The sequence below is a fragment of the Peromyscus leucopus genome, chromosome 3, assembly GCF_004664715.2.
Source record: "Peromyscus leucopus breed LL Stock chromosome 3, UCI_PerLeu_2.1, whole genome shotgun sequence".
Lineage (NCBI taxonomy): Eukaryota > Metazoa > Chordata > Mammalia > Rodentia > Cricetidae > Peromyscus > Peromyscus leucopus.
Window position 1 is genome coordinate 143962932 of NC_051065.1, and position 22282 is coordinate 143985213.

Below are 22282 nucleotides of genomic sequence, written 5' to 3' on the forward strand. Positions count from 1 at the left end.
AGAAAAGCATCCATTTTTTATACTGTAACGTTGACAGAAACAATAATGGTGTTAACAGCACATACAGTAAATGTACATGTGAAATAATGTTGGATTGTAGCTGCTACTTTTTTTAATCAAGTTAACTATGTTCTCTTATTTTTTCCTGAGATTTTTAACATGAATATTACATTTTACCAGATAATTATTATACATTAGCTGATATGATCCTGTGATTTCTATTTTATTTTTTCTTGTTAATATGGTAGACTGGCTGATTTTCAAATATTGAACTGACATTACATCCCTAGAATGAACACCTGTTGGTCGTGGTAGACAATTATTTAAGCACATCCCTGTGTTCTTTTAGTTAACATCACATTAAGAATTGTGTATCATTATGGTGGGGATGTTGATCTGTAGATGTCTTAGTCAGGGTTTCTATTGTTGTGAAGAGACATCATGACCGTGGCAACCCTTATAAATGAAAACATTTCATTTTGGCTGGCTTACAGGTTCAGAGGTTTGGTCCATTATCATCATGGCAGGAACCATGGTAGCATGCAGGCAGACATGGTGTTGGAGAAGGAGCTGATAGTTCTACATCTGGATCAGCAGGCAACAGGAAGAGAGAGAGCCACTGGGCCTGGCTTGAGCCTTTGAAACCTCAAAGCCCATCCCCAGTGACACAGTTCCTCCAACAAGTCCACATCTACTCCAACAAGGCCACACCTCCTAATAGTGCCATTCCCTAGTGCCCAAGCATTCAAATCTATGAGCCTATTGGGGCCATTCCTATTCAGACCACCATGGTAGGTTTGCTTGGTCCTCTGGCTCTGCTCTCCGAATGATGGTAACTTCATAAATGTGTTGGAACCATTTATACTTCTTTCATCTTTTAGATGAAACTGTATTGAATTCGTATTATTCTCTATTGCTTCATTTAATTCTCAAGTAAGACCATCTGTATTTTGAGACTTCCTTTTTGGGGAATATCAATACTATGAATTCAATTGTTCTAATGTGATATATATATAAAAAACTTTCATATTTAATATTTGATAAATTTATGTTTTTCAAGTAAATATCCATTTCACCTCAGTTTTCAAACTTATGTGTGTAGAGTTGTCTATAATATTCTTTTATTATCATTTGAGTAGCCTAGTCATATTTCTAAGTTTGGAAAACAAGTAAAACTAGTTATCATGGCCATTGTCTTCATCATGACCATTGTCATCATCATCACCATCCTCTCCAACATCATCTCCATCATTGTCACCAACATCATTCTCATCATCATGACCATTGTCATCATCATCATCACCATCCTCTCCAGCATCATCACCATCATTGTCACTGTCATCATTCTCATCATCATGACCATTGTCATCATCATCATAACCATTCTCTTCAACATCACCATCATTGTCACTGTCATCATTCCCATCATCATGACCATTGTCATCATCATCACCATTCTCTCCAACATCACCATCATTGTCACTGTCATCATTCTCATCATCATGACTGTTGTCATCATCATCACCATCCTCTCCAACATCACCATCATTGTCACAGTCATCATTCTCATCATCATAACCGTTGTCATCATCATCACCATTCTTTCCACCATCACCATCATTGTCACTGTCATCATTCTCATCATCATGACTGTTGTCATCATCATCATCACCATAGTCACCAACATCATCATCATCGTCTTTCAAACTCATCAGTCTTCACCTTTCAGAATCTTTAAACATTTGTCTTACATACAGTGTTCAGAGATTTTATTGTACTTTATCAGTGAGATAAAGAAACATATACTTCATCTTTCTAGAAGCATAAGGAAGACTTCACTTAAAGTAACTGATTATTTAGCACCAACAGGATTGATTGTTTTAGGATTCCTCATATTTAAACAGTACTGTCTGGAAATGAGGGATGCAGTTAAGACTCATCAGTGAGAGATCAGCACAAGACAGAACTAAGGGACTGCTCTGTGCAGTGGAGGACGTCAAGACAGTCTAGATACACAGATTTGAGTGGAAGAAAAGCAGGCCAAACGTCAGCATATATCCTTAGACACTTTGTTTCAATAGCTGAAAGAGTACTCTTGCTTAATCTCCAAGCATTCTGAAGAGGACCAGAGGGCTTCAGATTCGCTGGTAATCACATGAGCTCTTCAGTCCTTTTTATCTGCAGAGGCAGGCCTTGTTCCGTGATATCACCACTGTACTCAGCTCTGTCAATTCATAGAGTGGGTTTACTCAGAGATTAGCATCACAGTGAGTCATGTCACATAAATGGTGCCTTACTCAGCCCAGGATCCCCGTGTGGATCAGGCTATAAGGGCTCTATGCCAGCTTCTAGCCAGGTACAGATGCGTGTTGGAGGAATGAAAAATTTGCCAGTCTTCCAAGTGTTTCCAAAATGAGGTTTGGCTTCCTCTGGCCATATAGAGGTCTAGGAATCCACAGCCTATTCAGATATGCTGGGGGCTATTTAGAATACAGCTTCCATCCCACAGAGCTTTGAGAGATAAGAGTTGTATGCCCTGCTGGTATGATACGGGTGTGGCTTTCCTTAAGGGAAAGGTAGTGTGTCTGGCAGAGGCATTCCACATTGAGGGTGGCATCTTGCTTGCCTCTGCTGGTTCCTGCTCTCTTCCTCTCTCAAGTAGAGCTGGAGGGCCTGCAGAGCACTGGACCTCTCTCTTCAGGTACACTTACTCATCTTGAGAATGAGTCTTTCAGTGTTGTTGCTTTGAGCTGGAAAATGGCGCTTGGGTGCCTTGTTACCTTCCCACCCGGAAATAATCCTAAGAGGGTTGTCCTTTTGGTTGACGAAGATACAACTGACTCCAAACTAACTAACTAACTAACTAACCAAACAACAACAACAACAAAGCAAAGCTGGGTTGGGGAGATGTACCTACCATAGCTGCTATTCAAGAGACTGAGGCAGGAGAATCAAAAGTTCAAGGTCTGCATGGCCAAATCAGTGAGAGGCTTTGCCTCAAAGTAAAAAATAGTGAAAGGAGGGGCCAGAAAGATGGCTCAGTGGGTAAAGGCTCTTGCTGTGAAGTCTGACCGCCCGAATTCAATCTCAACCACCACCCACTTAGGTAGATGGAGAGACAACTCCCACAAGTTGTCTTTTGACCTCTTCAATGAACCCACACAACAAACACTCAGCAAACCTGCACTCCCACACTAAATAAATAAATATAATTGTGAATGAATTTTCAGACAGAATAAAAGATGAGGCTGGGGACACAGCTCAGTGGTAGAGCACTTGCCTGGCAAGTGAGAAGCCTAAAACACATGCTTCCTCATGACTTTGTTCGCCCAATACTATGCCTTAGACCTCAGCATTCCCATCAGTAAATGTGATGTTCTAGGATCCATCTAGCGCTTGCATTCTCTTGAAACAGAGACTGTGAGAGAAGAAATCAACTTAAATAGATTGTTATTGTTTCTTATATGAGAGTTCGAGGGAGGTAGTTTAAGGTCAGGGTGGCAATTCTGTGACATCCCTGATATACTAGGCTCCTTGTTAGTTTAGTTTGTTTTACCACCCTCACTAGATCACCCTTACAACCTTGTGGTTGTCGTAGCTGCGTCATTCTACATCCAGACATTAGCAAAGTGAGGTGGAGGAGCAAAAGGCATTGGGGATGCTCCTTAAGTTCCACGGGGAGCTTCTACTCATGCCTCTCTGGTTCAAGGGGCCACACGGTCCACCATGTTTGCCGCTAGAAACAGTCAAGGGCATTCCTTCTGTATGAGCACTTCGCCACCCCCATCTTCAAACAGGGCTCTGCCATTTAGGACTGAAGGAGAGACGAGTGTTTGGTGACTAGTTTGAGACTCTGCTATCCGTCCGTCAGTCTGTGCTCTCCTGCTTCAGAGGGTTTCCATTTTCACAAGCTGGGATGTGAATGGTCACTTCCAATCCAGCTATATTCCAAGAGAGAGGGGGCGCCGTTGATGGAGCAGTGTCAAGCAGAATGCCTCTCAAAGTGAGAGTAGTCTGAGAGTGCCAGGCCACTGACATGGTCACACACCATGGGTCCTTCTTCACAAGTTCCCATTTGTCCCCTGAACTAAATCAACCCTAGGAAGAATTTGAAACAGCACTAACGCATCACTTTATGCCCCAGGTTACCACACAAAGCCTCTTCATCATGACCTCATTGATTCTTATGCATATGAAATGGGGCAAATGGGATCAGCCCCACTTCAAGGGCAGGTCAAAGTGACAGGTCACTCTCATGCTGTAATAAGGCTGCAGTTCAGCATCTGACTCCAGCCCTGAGTCTTTCCTTTACATCGTCTGTGGTAATGATCTATAGCCATGTGTATTGTAAAGCCAATGCCACATTTTCTTTCCCTGCTCACTGGACTGTCTTGATAACCCTATGAGGTAGGCAGAACACCTCATCCTGTAGCCATGGAAGACTGAGATATCGCAGCAATTTAGTAGTGGAGCTATGACTTGAACCCAGCACTTAAAATTCATAACAAGGCCCTTTAAGTTGTGATGAGTTCACCAAAGTACTCCTATTTGGGCTCCCGAGAGCTGGAGAGCAGATTCAGGGCGGAGATGAGGGCAGGCTCCCACACAGCCTGGGGGCCCCACTTCTCCTGCAAGACCACAAGGCCCTCACACTCCTGGGTGAGCGTGCAGGCATCCCCCAGCAGCCTCAGCGTAAATCACAGGAGAAGGAATAGTGTTCCCCTACGACTGCCCTGAGAAGTGTTTTCTTTTCCCAGGGGATGTATTTGACACAAGATAAAGGGCTGGGGCAGAAAACAAACTCTGCGAGGCTGGGCGGGGTGTTTGTGCTTGCTCCTTTCTCCCTGCCCGCTCCCTTCCCCCACTCATGTGTGGGAAGACACAGTGCTCCCTTCCACACAATGCCTTCCATGATCTCCCTTCCACACAGGTTTCTCTCCACAAAGCGTTTTCTCCAGGGGTGATCGTCTGGCAGCCTTGAAGACCTGGTACCCCAGGCCCCACTGGCATTCTAAGTTCACAAAGCCCCACAGCCTGCGTATGGGTGTCATCAAGAAACGACAAGTCTTGAGGCAGGTTTGTTTTGGAGCCCGACCCAGAAACCAGAGTGCATGTTTTATCATTCACTGTTACCATCTTCTGTGACCACACACCTGACAGAAATGACCCGAGGGGAGAAATTATTTATTATTTTTACTTTCTATGCGTATGAATGTTTTGCCAGCAGGTATATATGAGCACTACCTGGATGGCTGGTGTCCTTGGAGGCCAAAAGTGGGTGTCAGATCCCCTGGAAATAGAGTTACAGGTGGTTGTGGGCTGCCATTTTCATTTCTGGGAACCAAACCTGGGTCGTCTGCGAGAGCAACAAGTGTTCTTAGTTGTTGATCTCTCTCTCCAGTACAGTGACAGGTTACTAAATTTAACTGAAAGTCTTAGAGGTCTGAGCTGCTCAGCACCCTGTATACAGGAAGAGCATCATGTTTGTGGGGACATGTGACAGAGGAGGGTCTTCATCACTCAGTAGACCAAGAATAGAAAGAGGCAGAAATGGCTAGAGCAAAGATCCTACCGAGAGCCTGCCCCCATCCCCAGGGTCTACTTCCTCCAGGCAGGTCCACCCTAAACCCCATAGTTTTCCAGACTCTTCAAATAGTACCATCAGGTGGTGACCTAGACTTTAACACATGTGTCAAAGGAACAGTTCCTATTCAAACCACAATGCAGTAGCAACCCAGCTGCCTGGTCCAGTTGCCATCAAGGTCAATGGCAGTAGACTTGGTCATCCCAACCTTGTCCTACCCTGTAATGCCAGTGAGACACAGGGAGTGTCTGGAAGTCTGATCAAAGATACAATCCATTCTGTTCCCACCTACCCCAAAGATGCATGTTTATGTCAAGAGATCCACAGCTGGGCTCCACAAGAGTACACCATGTGTGCAATTGGCACTCATCACAAGACCATCTCATGTCCTGTGTAGCAAGCAGGAGAAGGGAATCCATTTCTGGTCGCTGTGAGAGGCCCTCCCTTCCAAGCATGTGTTTGCTGCATCACTTAATTACTTTGTTCTGAGATGAAGACTCCTGCCTGCCATGCTGGTCATCTCAACCCACACTTGCCACTGCCCTCCACTATCTCCCTACAACCAGTGCACAAGTTCCTCAGGGGTGCCTCATGCGTCCTCTCCCTCTGGAGGTCAGACACAGTGCCAAGCATAAGTTCTATCACTCTCTGCTGGGGACATTTGCTTGTTGATTTCCTGGTGTCCCAATGCAATGAACTGCCATGTATCTGCATACTTTCAGTGTCATTGATTGTCCCAGCAATACAAAGAAGAGGTATCCTCTGTTAAATTGTTTATTTTTTTTGAGACAGGGTGCTGTGGGATGGACTGTATGTCAAATGCTCTGATTGGTCAATAAATAAAACACTGATTGGCCAGTGGCCAGGCAGGAAGTATAGGCGGGACTAACAGAGAGGAGAATTGAGAGAACAGGAAGGTGGGAGGAGTCATTGCCAGCCACCACCATGACAAGAGCATGTGAAGATGCCAGTAAGCCACGAGCCACGTGGCAAGGTATAGATTTATAGAAATGGATTAATTTAAGATATAAGAACTCATAGCAAGAAGCCTGCCACGGCCAAACAGTTTGTAAGCAATGTAAGTCTCTGTGTTTTCTTGGTTGGGCCTGAGCGGCTGTGGGACTTGTGGGTGACAGAGATTTGTGTGGTGATAGAGATTTGTCCTGACTATGGGCCAGGCAGAAAAAACTCCAGCTACAACAGAGTCTTACTATGTATCCCTGGCTGGCCTGGAGTTCACTGGGTAGACCAGGCTGGCCTTGAACTCACAGAGCTCTCTTTGCTTGCCTCTGCCTCCCAAGTGCTGGGGTAAAAAGGCATGCATAAGCACATCAGGCATGCAAGGGATATACTTTTTAAAAGACATTTTTGTTTAGTGGGTGTGGGTGTGGGTGTGTGTATGTGTGTGCATGTGTGCATGCACAGGTATGTCATGACATATGTGTGGAAGTCAGGACATCTTGCAGGAGTTAGTTCTCTCCCTTCAGAGGTCAAACTCAGGTTGCTGGGCTTGGCTGCAGGCACCTTTTCCTGCTAAGCCACCTTGCAGGCCTGCAGGTTGTATTCTTATCCTTGCTCCGGGGTGAGTGAATAAGTTACATGATAAATTAAGCATTTACCAGTGCCACCCCGAGCCCAAGACCAAAAGCCAGTTGAGCCCGATTAAAGCGGGCAACAACCCCGGGGCAGTTAATCCTCCCGCAGCCGATGCTCACTTTGTAGCAGGACTGAGGACTCTCCGTGCCTCCAGCAGCTCCCTTCTCATCCCTTAGCTTCCCTAGAGTAGGCTGGCCCTTCTGATGCATACATCTCCACAGGTCTTCAGACTGGGCTGTAAGAAGAGTACTGGTTGCTGAGCCTCTGCCTCCCAAGTGCTGGGGTAAGGAGGGGAGGAGCCCCTTCCTTCAGGGCAATAGGGCACAGCCACCTCTGTCTTCTTGTCCACTACCTCTTCTACCTCCTGGGCTGGGACAGCTGTTAAAATGCACCGCCCTCCAATTAATGAGGATGCTGTTATTGCTCATAGAGACTCAGAATGGTCATGCCAGAGAACTTTCCAAACCTTCTGCATTCCGTATGCACTGAGCAATTCAGACAAGCTGCCTGTTATTTCTTCCCAATACCCACAAGGCTACAAGAGAAGAAGGCTTGACACAAACCAGGTTGGAGTGGAGTCTACACAGGGCCTAGAAGGAACTGCCTGAAGTCCTGTTGGCCTGCTCTTGCACCCTGCTGTACCAAGCACTGAGGGGCAGAGGCTGCCCCCAACCTCTGGACTGCTGCTTTCCTAAGGCTTGTAAAGGAAGAGGCAGATTTCGCTTGGGGAAACTGTAGTGAAAAGAACAATTTTAAGCCCAAGGAGCACAACAGGTTTCAGATGTGCAGCGAGGGCCTCAGTCTTCAGCTATAGAAAAGGCAGCAAGGCTCAGCTTCTCTACGCTTGCAGTACATCAGGCACGTGAATGGCAAGGTAACACTGATGTCCATGAGTGTCATGGTGGAGATCCTTCCAGAAGCACTCACCCTGCACCTCTGGGCACCTCTCCCCCATTTGTGTTGGCTTGCCCATCTCTGTGACAAACAACTTAAGTGGAAGAAAAATTAACTATCTGTAGCACGAATCTTAAAAGGTCTTATTAATAAAAACAAACCTGGAGCCAGGTATTGGGGTGAACGCTGGAAGATCAAAGAGACAGAACAAGCCACAGCTGCCTCACTTCACCAACTTCTCAGCCCATCCTCTTTCCTCAAACTGGAAGCCTGGGTCCTCATCTGAGTGGATCTCAACTGAACTGCTGCTAAAAGCCTAAAAGCTTGAAAGCCTCTAGTTCCTGGTTCTCACACTTATATACCTTTCTGCTTCTTGCCATCACTTTCTGGGATTAAAGGCACATGTCCTTTCCAAGTGAGACATGAGATCTCAAGTGCTAGGATTAAAGATGTGTGCCACCATGGAGGCTGTGTTCTCAGTGTGGCCTTGAACTCACAGAGATCCAAATGGATCTCTGCCTCCTAAGTGCTAGGATTAAAGGTGTGTGCTACCACCGTCTAACCTCTATGTTTAATATAGTGGCTCTGTTCTCTGACCCCCAGATAAGTTTATTGGGGTGCACAATATATCAATCACAACTATCTGGATATGGTGGTACATGCTTGCAATCCCAGTGTCTTAGTTAGGGTTTCTGTTGTTGTGAAGAGACACCATGACCACAGCAACTCTTATAAAAGAAAACATTTCATTGAGGCTGGCTTACAGTTCAGAGGCCTAATTCATTATCATCATGGCAGCATGCAGGCAGACATGGTGCTGGAGAAGGAGCTGAGAGTTCTACATCTTGATCTGCAGGCAGCAATTGAGTCACTAGGCCTAGCTTGAGCATATATGAGACCCCAAAGCCCACCCCCATGGTGACACGCTTCCTCCAACAAGGCCACACCTATTCCAACAAGGCTATACCTCCTAAGAGTGCCACTCCTCAAACACATGAGTCCCTGGGGGCTATACTCATTCAAACCACCACACCAGCTTTGGCAGCCTGAGCCTGAGTCAGGAGGAACGTGAGTGTGAGTTCCTGGGCTACATAATGAGATCCTGTCTCACAGCAGAAAATATAAAAATTGTGGGAGGAGAGGCAGGGTATGTATCTTGGCTCATGGTTTCTTAAGTTTCTGGCCACACATGATGGTTGGTTGGCTCTATCGCTTTTGTCCTATGGGGAGGTAAAACATCTGAGTAGGGACCATGAAGCAGATCAAAGTTTCTCACTACATGGAGGGTGGGATTGGGGGGTTTCCCTTCAAGGGTTACTTACGCTCCCAATAACCCAACCTTCACCTCTCCCTTTAAAGGTTCTACCACCTTCCAGGAACACACTAGTGACTAAGACTTCAACACAGGGACCGTTTAGTGTAGGTGGAGTTTTCCTGTTCCAGCAGCTGCTTCCCAAATAATCACAAAAAAGTCTTATTATTAATTATAAATGCTCTGCCAGTAGCTCAGGCTTGTTACTGGCTAACTCTTACATTTAAACTAACCCATATTTCTTATCTATGCTTTGCCATGTGGCTTGGTAGCTTTTCTCAGCACAGCATGCTCATCTTGCTTCTCTCTGCATCTGCTGGAAACTTCTCTGACTCCATCCTTCTTCATTTCAGCATCCTTAGTTTGGTTACTTTGGTTGTCCTGACTATACTTCCTGCCTGGTTACTGGCCAATCAGTTCTTTATTAACCAATGGGAGTAATACATATTCACAGTATACAGAGAGATTATTCCACAGCACTTTAAAGATACTTAGGATCCAAACCATAATGCCACCATATAGTAGGATATGCTCAGGAGTTGATTTATAAAGTCACCCTGCATAAAACAGGATTCAGAGAAGTTTATAACAATACACACCGTTGAATTTCTATCCTGAAAAGAATCTAAAGGTTTGTTTACAATGAAGCTATCAAAATGAAGTAGGGGGCTAGGGAAGATGACCCAGTTGGTAAAGTGCTTGCCACCCAAGCATGAGGACCTGAGTTCAGATCCCTAGTATCCACATACAAAAACTGAATGGGGTGGGACATATCTGTACCCCAAATGCTGGAGAGGCAGAGAGAAGAGGATCCCTGGAGCTCACTGGACAGCCAGCATAGTCCACTTGGTTCACTGAGAGACCCCATAAAAAAAGAAGGCCAGTGAGATGGCTCAGTGGTTAGGAGCACTGGCTGCTCTTCCAGAGGACCCAGGTTCAATTCCTAGCACCCATATGGCATTTGACAACCATCTGTAACTCTGGTCCCAAGGAATCTGACATCCTCTTCTGGCCTCTGAGGGCACTGTATACATGTACTGCATGGACATACATGCAACCAACACTGATACACATAAAATAAAATGAAAACAAATAAGGTAGAATGTGACTGAGGAAGAACCTGATGTTGACCTCTGGCTTCCATGTGCTCGTGCATACACATGCATGCACCTACATGCACACATGCATACATCCACACCACACAAGCATGTATGTACATACAAATAGGAATTGTGCTTGGGTTTGTGGTCTGGCACAGGAAATAAAGCATATCCCAAAGAGCATCCCGCATAATCTGAACACCATACTTACTTCCATAAGGATTCAATAGTGTTCTTCCAAAACTCCTGAGGTACCAAAAGAAGGCTGGAATTGCCATCCTCATTTTGGCAGGCTTGCAAACTGAGACTCAGGAACAATAATGAGCTTTGCTAAAACCACACCCTAAACTGGGATGGACTAAGCAGATCAGGACATCAGGCCACATGTGTAAGTTACAGTGAGCTCAGAACTACCACATCCAAGCTTGTAATAAAACCCAGAAGCCCCTGCTCACAGGGCATAATTAGAACAGGAAGAGGCCACTGAAAATAGATCCTGGGAGTTTTTAGTGAATAGTGAGCAAAAGGAAAAACTACATACAAATTGTCCAAATATGCACTGAAGAAAATAACATGTGGGTTAGTTTTTGCTATGTGCAAAATTTTAGGATAAAATAATCAAGAATTGACTCATCTACAGGTCATTTTTCCTGCACAATTTTATAAAGGCTTACATGGTTAGATTTGGCCTTTGGAAGTTATCTAATCTTCCCTTCACCTGGTATCCTAAGAGCCCTTTCTCTATTCTTTGGCTTTGAGACATCTCAAATTTTTGAATTCTAAAACCCTCTTTCTTAGTTCCCATTAATATGGTTCCTTTCAACACCAACTCTTCCAGGTCCTTCCCAGGGGTGGCTATCCATGTGATTACAGACATTCCTAGGCAACATAAGAAACAACTTCTTTTGCAGGGTTTGCCACTAACTTCGCAAAGGTGCCAACATCAGGAAGGTTGCCTCATGTTGGAAAAAGATCAGTTCACTCACAAGTATCTGGATCATTGGAATGACTTCTCCTTAGCTTGATTCATCTGTTAAGGCCTGGGACAATGACTTTTTAGGTGACAGAGGGCTGAGCTGTTCTTCCCTTGCCTCTTGATGCCTAGCCAGCCTGAGGGAGGTTCAGAGTTACCACCACTACCACCACCACCAACACCGCCACCGCCACCACCAATGCCAATGCCAACGCCAACGCCACCATCATTTTAAGACAGGCTCTCATGTGGTTCAGATTGGCCTTGAACTCACTTTGTAATGAGGATGACATTGAACCTGCTTCTCCTACTGGGATTATGTGTTCTGGTTACTCAGTGCTGGAGATGGAACCCCAGGGCTTTGTGTATGCCAGGCAAGCTCTCTATGGACTGAGCACTAACCCTAGTCAGCTTACACTATTTTTAGACAAGGCACCCGAGCCCCTACCTGTAGGGCTCACTCAAGTTTGATCCTCTCTGAGGCCTGAACAACTGCAGAAGACTTGGTGCAGGGCAGACTGTCTCGGAACCCCTCTCGTTGTCTGAAAAGTCTGTGCACCCTGCGTCATCACTGTTTTCGGTAGTTGCCCTTTGGGATTGGAGAGATGGCTCAGCGGACAAAAGTGTGCGCTCTATAAGCATGAGGACCTGAGTTCAAATCCCTAGGACTCACATAAAAAGGCATGAGTGGGCCTGTGTGCTCTTGTAACCCCAGTACTATGGAAAGTGGAGATGAGAGGACATCAGAAGCTAGCTGGCCACTCACCTTAGAGAGAGACCCTGACTCAAGGGAGTCAGATGCAGAGCGATAGAACAAGACACATGACATCTGCCTCTGGTCTCCGTGTGTGTACAGGCACACACATCCACATGCACACACACAAGTACACATATACTACTACACACACATACACATGTACACACATAAAACAAGGTGTCCATTTGGGCTCCCTGCAGGGCTGAGGCTAGTTCTGCAAGTAGGGAGAGGGAGGACAACCAACAACAAATGGTGGTTCTCCTTCATCACTCCATCCTTTCCTTCGTCACCTGACTCACTTATTCAAGTAGCTGTCTATACAGGAGATACTGGGTCAGTAGTTACTGTTGAGCTGGACGATACCAGCACAGCCAATGGCCACCTCCAAGGACCTGAAAGAGTTGGAAGAAGCAATGCACATGTGACACATTTGTTGATAGTTGTTAATTTTGAAGAGTTAGATTTGAAAACGTGTTATTGCTTAACCCCATCTCCTTTTCCCTCCCAAGCATCCTACAGATGAACTGGACCACTGTGATCACTGACTTACAGAGAGGAAAGCTGAGACCCAAGGCCATTTACTGGCATTTGTATAGTCCAGTTCTCCTTACTCAGTGAAGTACTTTTTTTTTTTTTTTCTGGAACATTCCCTTATTATCCTTTGTGAAAATACCAATTGTTATTCAGTTGTAAATGGGAATGAATATTGACACATGCTCCAATCTGCTCGAAGACCTGGGAACACGATGCTAATTGAATGAAGGCACACGCCTGCGCTCATAGCTGGGGCTGGAAGTCCTGTGAGAAGCTCCCAGTGGACAACTCCAGGACTGGGGAGTTAGAACCCATGGGAATTTCCCTCCCGTGCCCACACTTCCCACTGTGTTCTCCAAGGAAGGGAGAAGAAAGGAGAATGATTGGCTGCTGAAGTCAAGCAAAGTGATGCAGACCTGTAATCCCAGCACTCAGGAGGTGGAGCTGGAAGGATCATGACTAGTCTGGACTACATAGTGAATTTGAGTCTAGCATGGGCTACACGAGTCTTTGTCTCCACATCCCCTTCCGAAAATAGGCCCTGGATTCTGTGAGCTATGAGACGTATTTTTATGTGTGTGGTGTGCATGTGTGTTTGCATGTGTATGGGCATACCTGTGTGTGCAGGTACATGTCTACATGCATTGGAGGCCTTAAGTTGATGACCAGGTACCTTCCTTGATCACCCTCCACTTTATAAATTGAAGCAGAGTCTCTCACTCAACCCAGAGTTCACATTTCGATTAGTTTATCTATGCAGAATATCCTGTCTGTCCTTCCCCAGTACAGGGGTTACAGGGGGTGTCACACCTGCCCAATTTTTATGTGGATTCTGAGGATTCAAACTCTGGTCCTCACACTTTCCTAGCAGAGACTTTGTCCATGGAGCCATCACTCCAGCCCCTGAAATGTTTCCAAGCCTCTTCAAAGAGCAGAGGGTGCATTACTCTTCTACCTCAGACATCTGTTTTTTCTGTCTTGTGATGATTTAAGCCCAAGCAGCAAGCAGACCTGCAGCAAGCCTGTGGTGGGTGAGACAGCCTTCACACTGTGAGCCTCACCCCTTCCAGAACTGCTGCTGAACCAGGTTCCAAGGGGGGTGTCTCCCAGCAGTCCTCAGTGCATGGGGGACTGTGGCCATCTGGAACAGGTTAGTTTCAGTCCAGCCTGGAGGCCGGAGGATGGACTAAATGACCCCTGCAAGTCCCCCTCTGCCCTCTGCCTCTCCGGTTACCTTCTCTCATTTCCAGCAAGCTTGCTTTCTCTAGGGAAAAAATGAATCCAGGGCTCCAGCTTCCCTTGGGAATCAAAATGATTTCACTCTCCAGCCTGGGGAATCTGAGCTCCATGACACAAAAACATTGGGAAGACTGGAGAAGAGAGCCTAACACACATTACATGGTTAGACTCGTCTAGCAACATGTGCTCTTCAGAGCTGCATATGCACAGGAGGCAGGGACCAGGAGTCTTCGTCCTGTTCCCCCCCCTTCCCCGTCCTCGTCCCTGACCACCCCAGAGTCCCAGCTTGTTTGACTTCCCTGCTCGGTGTCCGAGGGACCTCTCTACCTGGCAGCCTGCAGGAAGCTGTTGAATTCACGGGACAGAGCTCTGATTCTTCCTTCTCTGAGATTTTTCTTTCAGGGCCATGGATGGAATCCAAGGTTCCCAAATGCTAGGCAAGTGCTTTACCACACGTTTCACCTCCAGATCAGGATTTCTGTTTTCTAAACTCAATCTCAGATGTGTGGACTGGCAACAAATATCTCTGATGCCTCTGGGTCTGGAGTTTATTATTCTGGTAACTTCCTTTGAAACCTTTTTCTGGGCACCTGTTTTGCTGGTTACTTTTCACACGTGATGGTATATTATCTCCCACCAACCCCCTCAGAACAAGCATTTCAGACAGATAGAGTCCAGGTCACCCAGCTAGGGCACCAGAACCAGTGCTGCATGACTTCCTGGAGCACACTGTCACGACCATCACACCAGGCTCACAGATTAAACGCTGCACTCTGTGAAGTCACTTTATCATTCTGACCCTAAAACCCCTGCCACCATGCCTCGACCCTTCTGTGAAAATGCTGTTTATGATGAAAGTTTTCCAAACATTCAGAAAAATCACAAGAAGCAGAAACGAACCCACCTTCCAGGTTTAACCATTACCAGCATTTTGCAATGTATGTGTCCATTTCTGCTGCCCCACCACCACAGAACTTAAAAAAAAAATTCCTGACGCTGTGTGTCATTCTGCCCCTAAGTACTTCCATATGTAGATCTAAAAGGGGACAGGGAGGGGAAGAGGAGAGGTGGGGGGAACCTAACTATGAAACCAAATATCTAATGCAAACACTTTCTTCTCACCTGACAGCAGCCAGTTCAACTCAAATGTTGCCTCGTGTCAAAAAATAAAAATGCACTTCTACATTTCATTGGTTCCAATAAAAAGGTCTAAAAACACACACACTGCCTTTGATGATGCCCCTCCTCCACGAGTATTTGAGTGGAGAGAATTTTGTCTTCCTTTTCCCTAGGGCTGGTGGTTAGTTAACAAGCTGACAAATGAGCTGGAGATATGGCTTAGCAGTTATGAGAGAGCACTGCTTGCAGAGGACCTGAGTTTGGGTCCCAGCACCCAGGTAGGATGGCTAACAAACCACCTATAATTCCAGCTCCAGGGGCTCCATTGCTCCCTTCTGGCCTCTGTAAGCATTAGTCACACAGCATACATGTGTGTGCTTATGTACACACACACACACACACACACACACACACACACACAAGCAAACAAATCTTTAAAAGAAGTTGTCCCATTAAACGATAATGTCTCAAATTCTAGATCTGTGGGATGACCTCTGTCCTGGCTATTTTTATGTCAACTTGACACAAACTAGAGTCACTTTAGAAGGGGGAACCTTAACTGAGAAATGTGCCCACTAGGTAAGCCTGTGATGCATTTTTTTAAACTGATGATTGGTGTGGGAGGGCCCAGCTCACTGTGGCTGGTGCCACTCATGAGCTATGGGCTGGTGGTCCTGAATGCTATAAGGAAGCAGGATGAGTGAACCCTGAAGAGCATAAGCAGTACTCTTCCATGGCCTCTGCATCAGTTCCTGCCTTCAGGTTCCTACCTTGAGTTCCTGCCCTGATTTCCACTCACAAAGAGCTGTGATATGGACATATAAGTGGAAATGAACCCTTTCCTCTCCAAGTTGCTTTTGGTGATAGTGTTTTATAACAACAATAGAAAAGTATTTTATTACAGCAATAGAAAAATAACTAAGACAGGCTCCCTGAGGGTGAGATAGGGTAGCCTGCTGGCTAGTTTTTGTTTTTGTTTTGTTTTGTCAACTAGACTCAAGCTAGAGTCCTCTGGGAAGAGAGAACTTCAATAGAAAAAGGCCTCCATCAGCTTCCTCTGTAAGTAAGTCTCTAAGACGTTTTCATAATAAATGATTGATGTGAGAGGATCCAGCCCACTGTGGATGGTACCTCCCCTGAGCAGGTGGTCCTCCATGCTATAAAAAAGCAAGCCAGTAAGTAGGCAGAATTCATCCACAGCCTCTGTTTACATTCCTGCCTCCAAGTACCTCTCTTGGGTCTCTGCCTTGGCTTCCCCTGATGCTATACTATATAAACTGCAAGCCAAATATACCCTTTCTTCACCAAGTTGTTTTAAACAGTCTTCATCACAGCAACAGAAACCTAAGTCTGGCAGTTCACATCCTTTTCCTCCTGTGCTTCCTACAAGGTGAAGTTCAGAAGACTTGATGAGGCTCAGTAGACAAAGAGTCGTGGAGATGTGTCCAGAGCAGACTCTTGCATTACTTCTGAGGCTATCTAGGACCTGACTGTCCCAGTTTTGGTCCTGGGGAACTGGGAAAGGTTACTGGACTCAGGTATTCTGTCTGTAACTAGAGTTTTCCTGCCTTGCCCACAGTCAGGACAAATCTTTGTCACCTGCCAGTCCCACAGCCGCTTAGACCCAACCAAGTAAACACAGAGACTTATATTGCTTACAAACTGTATGGCCATGGCAGACTTCTTGCTAACTGTTCTTATAGCTTAAATTAATCCATTCCCATAAATCTATACCTTGTCACATGGCTTGTGTCTTACTGGCATCTTCACATGTGGCTTGTCATGGTGGCAGCTGGCAGTGACTCCCTCTGCCTTCCTGTTTTCTCTGTTCTCCTCTCTTAGTCCCGCCTATACTTCCTGCCTGGCCACTGGCCAATCAGTGTTTTATTTATTGACCAATCAGAGCAATTTGACATACAGACCATCCCACAGCAGCTGTCTTAGAGACAAAATAGAGATTTAAATTTGTGTCCTCTGAACTCAATCTTGAAGGCTTATACTGGAGACACTGGAAAGATTTTTTTTTCAGCTTTGAGGAACTTCTGCCTTGGAGCACTAAAGTCATCTGCACTCAGGAGGGACAGCCTCATGGCAGCAGAGCCTGATATTATCCTTGGAGACAGCCATGGAAGTAGCTCATGGCGAAGGTGATCCAGAGCCAGGGGTAGTGGCTGACTCTGGCATCAGGACAGCAGGGAGAGGCAGGCATGGCAAGGTGGTTGTCATGGTCATGGTGTCTCTTCACAGCAAAAGAAACCCTAACCAAGACAGAAGTTGGTTAAAAGCATTGACAGAGTTGGTCCTAGGGCTGGGGTATTGCTGTTACAGGGCTGACCATGTTCCTTGGTGGAATGTGGACTTTAAAACTTTGGATAAGGAAAGCAGTAATAGTTTAAGTGGCACTTAATGGGCCACACGAGTAGTAACGTGGAAGACAGTGGCACTGACAGCAGTATAGATTACAATGGCATAGGTCAAGAGGGTTCCACAGGAGGAGAATATTAGTCAGCATCCTAGCGGTCATTCTTGTGATGTTTTGGTGAAGAATGTGGCTATTTTCTACCTTTGCCAAAAAAAGGGAAAAATCTGCTTGAGGCTAAGTAGAAGACTTTTGGATTAACAGTGTTGGCAGAGGAGATTTCAAAACAGCTTAGTATTGACTGTGTTACGTGGTTATTAGTGGCCAGCCTTATTTAGATCTGTAATGAAAAGGAGTAAGCTGAGCAAGGAAAAATACAAAATATACAGTTTGAGGAGAAAAGGGGCATGAGTCCTGTGTTCAAGGAAATAAACAAATTAAAGAAAAACCTGATATTAAACGGAATAAAGAAACTGGTGATTTCAGGACAAGACCCTACCGAGCTAAGCTTCTTTAAGGAATTAAAGAAAAGTGGAGGGCTGAGTGTAGTGGCACATGCCTTTAAATCCAGCACTCTGGAGGCAGAGGCAGGTGGATCTCTGAGTTCTAGGCCAGCATGGTCTACAAACCATGTTCCAGGACAGCCAAGCTTAGGCAGTAAAGGAAACCATCACAAACAGAAAGGTGGTGAAGATGTAATTGAATGAGGGGGCCATGTTCCAGCCCCAACAAGCAACAGAACTTGACAGCTTTGGCTACCTGGTTCTGGCTTTAGAGTCAAGGATACAAAAAAAAAAAAAAAAAAAAAAGGGATTACAGAATCTCCCTCTACTGCTAAGGAAAGACATTGAGGCCAGCTGTGTCAGGGGTGTCCATGCATAGAGACCCAGAGAGCCCATTGTAGGAAGCTGTGACGGCGAAGCCTGGATTGCCTTGGATTCCCTATGATTTTGGAGATGCCGTAGTCATGGGATACCTGCCATGGAGAGCTGATAATAGGGAGTGGAACCAGGCCAAGAGAGTGAAGTGTGTCTCAGCCAACAAAGCTGGGAGGAGTTGGTGATATGATGAGTACTTTGACATCAGACATGGAGAGCTTGGAGTTTGCCCTGCTGGTTTTAGGACTTCTAGTGGCCAAGTCATCCATGTATGTCTAGCATAGAGGCTGGGAGTGTAGTTCAGTGGCAGTGCACTTTCCCAGCATGCTTTGAGGTCCTTGGTTCCACCCCAGTATTGTGAAGAACATCAGACAGTGTGGTCTTAGCATTAGGAAAGCGGTGGGCACAGAATGGTGGGTGGTACCTAATGCAGACACGGAGTAGAAGGTCCACGTGAGTGAATGAATGGAAACTGAGACCATGTGTACCCCATCCAGACCCTTCACAGTCCCTGCGGCCCATCCTGCCTCACTGGCCTCACCACTAGACTCTATGCTCCTCAAGTCTCACCAGCTTCTCCAACCCACTCTCTGTGAAATTTGAAAAATTATGTGTTCCCCTCATTACTTTGTAAGTCAGAATCCAATAGTTGGCTTCAAAGGTTTAAATATACAGTTTAAACAGATGTAGTTTCTAGAATAGCGTGAATATTGATGTTTTTAAATCAAATTTGTCTCACTTTGTAGCCTAGGCTAGCCTCAAACTCACAATCCTCTTGCCTCAGCATCCCCAAGTGCTGAGCCACCACACTCCGTGTCAAATAAAGTTCTTACATCACACTTTCAGCAACAGCCCATAGAAATGTGTACAAGTATTGACTGACACAACATCTCACATTGAAATTTCATGACCAATGTTCTTTCTGGCTGGAAATCTCCCATAGTTTCTTCTCCCTTGAAAATTCTCCTTCAGGGCATCCATCACAATGTTCTTCAAAAAAGATGTTTTCAGAACAGTATTTTTTTTTGTAGTCTCTATAACTTTTATATTGTAATTGTCAAAATTGCTCTGTATTGGGCTATTATTGTACATAACTAATTAGTCAGTATAAAATATTTCACATTGGTAAGAAGATTTTAAAGTAAACGTGTCAGTGGGGGAGCACCACCTAGTTCATAAAATAAACCTTAACAAATTTGGTTTGCGAGTTTTGTTTCATTTTGATTTTGATATAACAGAGTCCCACACTGTAGCCCAGATTGGTCTTGTAGGTCAGCAATCTTCCTGCCTCAGCCTCCCAAGTGCTAGGCTTTCAGGCAAGAGACACCAAACCCATCTAATGATGTTTTAAAGAAATGGATTAATAGGATGTTCTTAAAGCACAGTGGGTGAGGAACAGAAAGAGCAGGAGCGGCACACCCCTGTGATCCAGTCCATGGGAAGAGAGGGCGTCTCCGGGGAAGTTAAAAAATACATCGAACTGAAGGAAGATGAAAATACCACACATCCCAAGCTAAGTGACAGCGCCTCTACATTGAAAGAGAATGTTGTGATGCTTACAGGCTCACACTGGAAAGAGGAGAAGGCTTGGGTACCAGTCCCAACCTCCCCCTCGAGAACAGAGAGAGTTGGCCAGCAGCATGGAGTCATGGTGATGGAAGGAAGAAAGAAGTCTCAGAAAAGAGACCCAGGAGGACTGCTAGAAAAAAAAGAGTTAAGATACAGGTGACCAACCTCAGGATGCACAGGAATGTCCCTACAAGACTCTGAGGACACCAGAATGACTCAAACCAGTCTACTCTCATACATTTCACAAGCTAGGTGACATGGACCAATTCCTCAAAAAAACACAAATGACCACAGTTCACCCAATATGCAGCAGATAATAGGAACAGCAGTGTGACCAATAAAACAATTAAATTCAGGGTCTGGGGAGATGGCTTAGCAGTTAAGAGCACTGGCTGCTCTTGAAGAAGACCTGGATTCAGTTCCCAGCACCCGCATAGCAACTTACAACTGTCTGACCCCAGCTCCAGGGAGCCCAGTGCCCTCTTCTAGACTCCTTGGGCTCCTGCATGCATGTGGTGCACATAAACTCAGGTAGGCACACACACATACACAGAAAAATAAAATCTTTTTCAATAGAGAATTAAACTAATATTTTTCATTATCGCATTATTTATTTATTTGTTTTTGTTTGTTTGTTTGTTTGTGTTCTGTTCCACCACGCAGGCTTAGGAGCTAAGCTCTGCTGTCAGTCTTTGCAGAGGGCGCCTTTATCCACTGAGCAGTAACATTGGCCCCAAATTCACAATTTTAACACCTTCACAAGACAAATTTTTACTCCCAGACACAGATTTTCCTGAAGACAACTACCAAATGTTTAGAGAGGAATTAATACTTATTCTCCAAATCTCTTTAGTTCTTGCAGCTCATTTTGTGGCACTTGTTACTCCTGTACCCAAACCAGCAAAAGATAACACACACAAAACTACAGGTCAGTAATGGACATAAATACACAGAATCTCAGCAAAATAGTGGCAAGTAAAACTCAGAAACGTGTAAAAAGGAATTACATGCCCTGACCAAAGAGGTTTATTCCTAGGAAGCAATGCTGGTACAGTTTGTTTTTAATTATCAAGGTAACAACACTACTAAGAAGGAAAAGAGGAAAAATTACAAAACCACATTAAGTTTTTTTAAGCGCTTGAAAAATTCAACATACACCTGTCATTTTAACAATTAAAAATAAGGTTTCTTGATGAAGGACAGGTATTTTTAGAGGTAAAAGCAACAGAAATGCTTTCCCATGGAGTTTACAACTAGGCAAAGGTGTCTGCTTTTGACACCTAATTAAGAAAATGCCAGAAACTTTGGCAGAAGAAATAAGGCAAGAAAATGGAATAAAAGAGCATATAAATAAATGAAATAGTCTGTATTACAGATGGCATGATCACCAAGGAAGAAAATCACAACAAGCCTGTAAGATAACAGAAAGGTTGGGAATATATCAGCTGTGTTCCTATAGTCTGGTAATAAATCTGTGGACACTGTGTGGGCTGCAGCAATAGCTCGGGATTTAAAAGCAGGGGCTGCTCTTCCAAAGGACCTGATTCTGGTTCCCAGCACCCGAGTCAAGTGGCTCACAAACCCTGCAACTCCAGCTCCAGGGAATCTGAGGCCTCTGGTTCCCAAGGGCACCTGTACTCATGTGCACATACCCACACACAGACGCACACACACAGAGACACACACACAGACGCACACACACAGATACACACACACACACACACACACACACACGTGCGCGCACACACATACATATGCATATTTTAAAAACAATAATAATAAATCTTTTAAAACGTATGTGGACACCAAAATTAAAATAAAAATAACAGTGGCGTGTACAATTGAAATGAAACACTCAGGTTGAACACACTATGTGTAAGATTTGTACAAGAAAACTAACAGTGCTGGTGAAATACATCCAGAGAGTCTGAACAAACAGATGTACTTCAGTTAAACACTGGGAGACTCAACACAGGGCTGGTGGGATGGCTTGGTGAGGAAATGTGCTTGCTGCCAACCAGTGAGCTGAATTCGGTCTCAAGCAACCATATGGTAGAAGGAGAGAACAGACAGACTGACTGACTGACTGACTGATTGACTCACTCACTCATTCACTCATTCACTCACTCACTCCTCACTCACTAACTCCAGTTGTTCTCTGACCTCTACATGCACACATGCCATGCATGTGCACAAGCACCTACACACACACACACACACACACACACACACACACACACACAAAATGAAATAAAATACAAAAGACTCAATATAGTTTCAGCGGTAAAGAACACACATTGCTCTTGCCGAGGATGAGAGTTCAGTTCCCAGTACCCACATGACCATCCATAACTCCACTTCCAAGGGA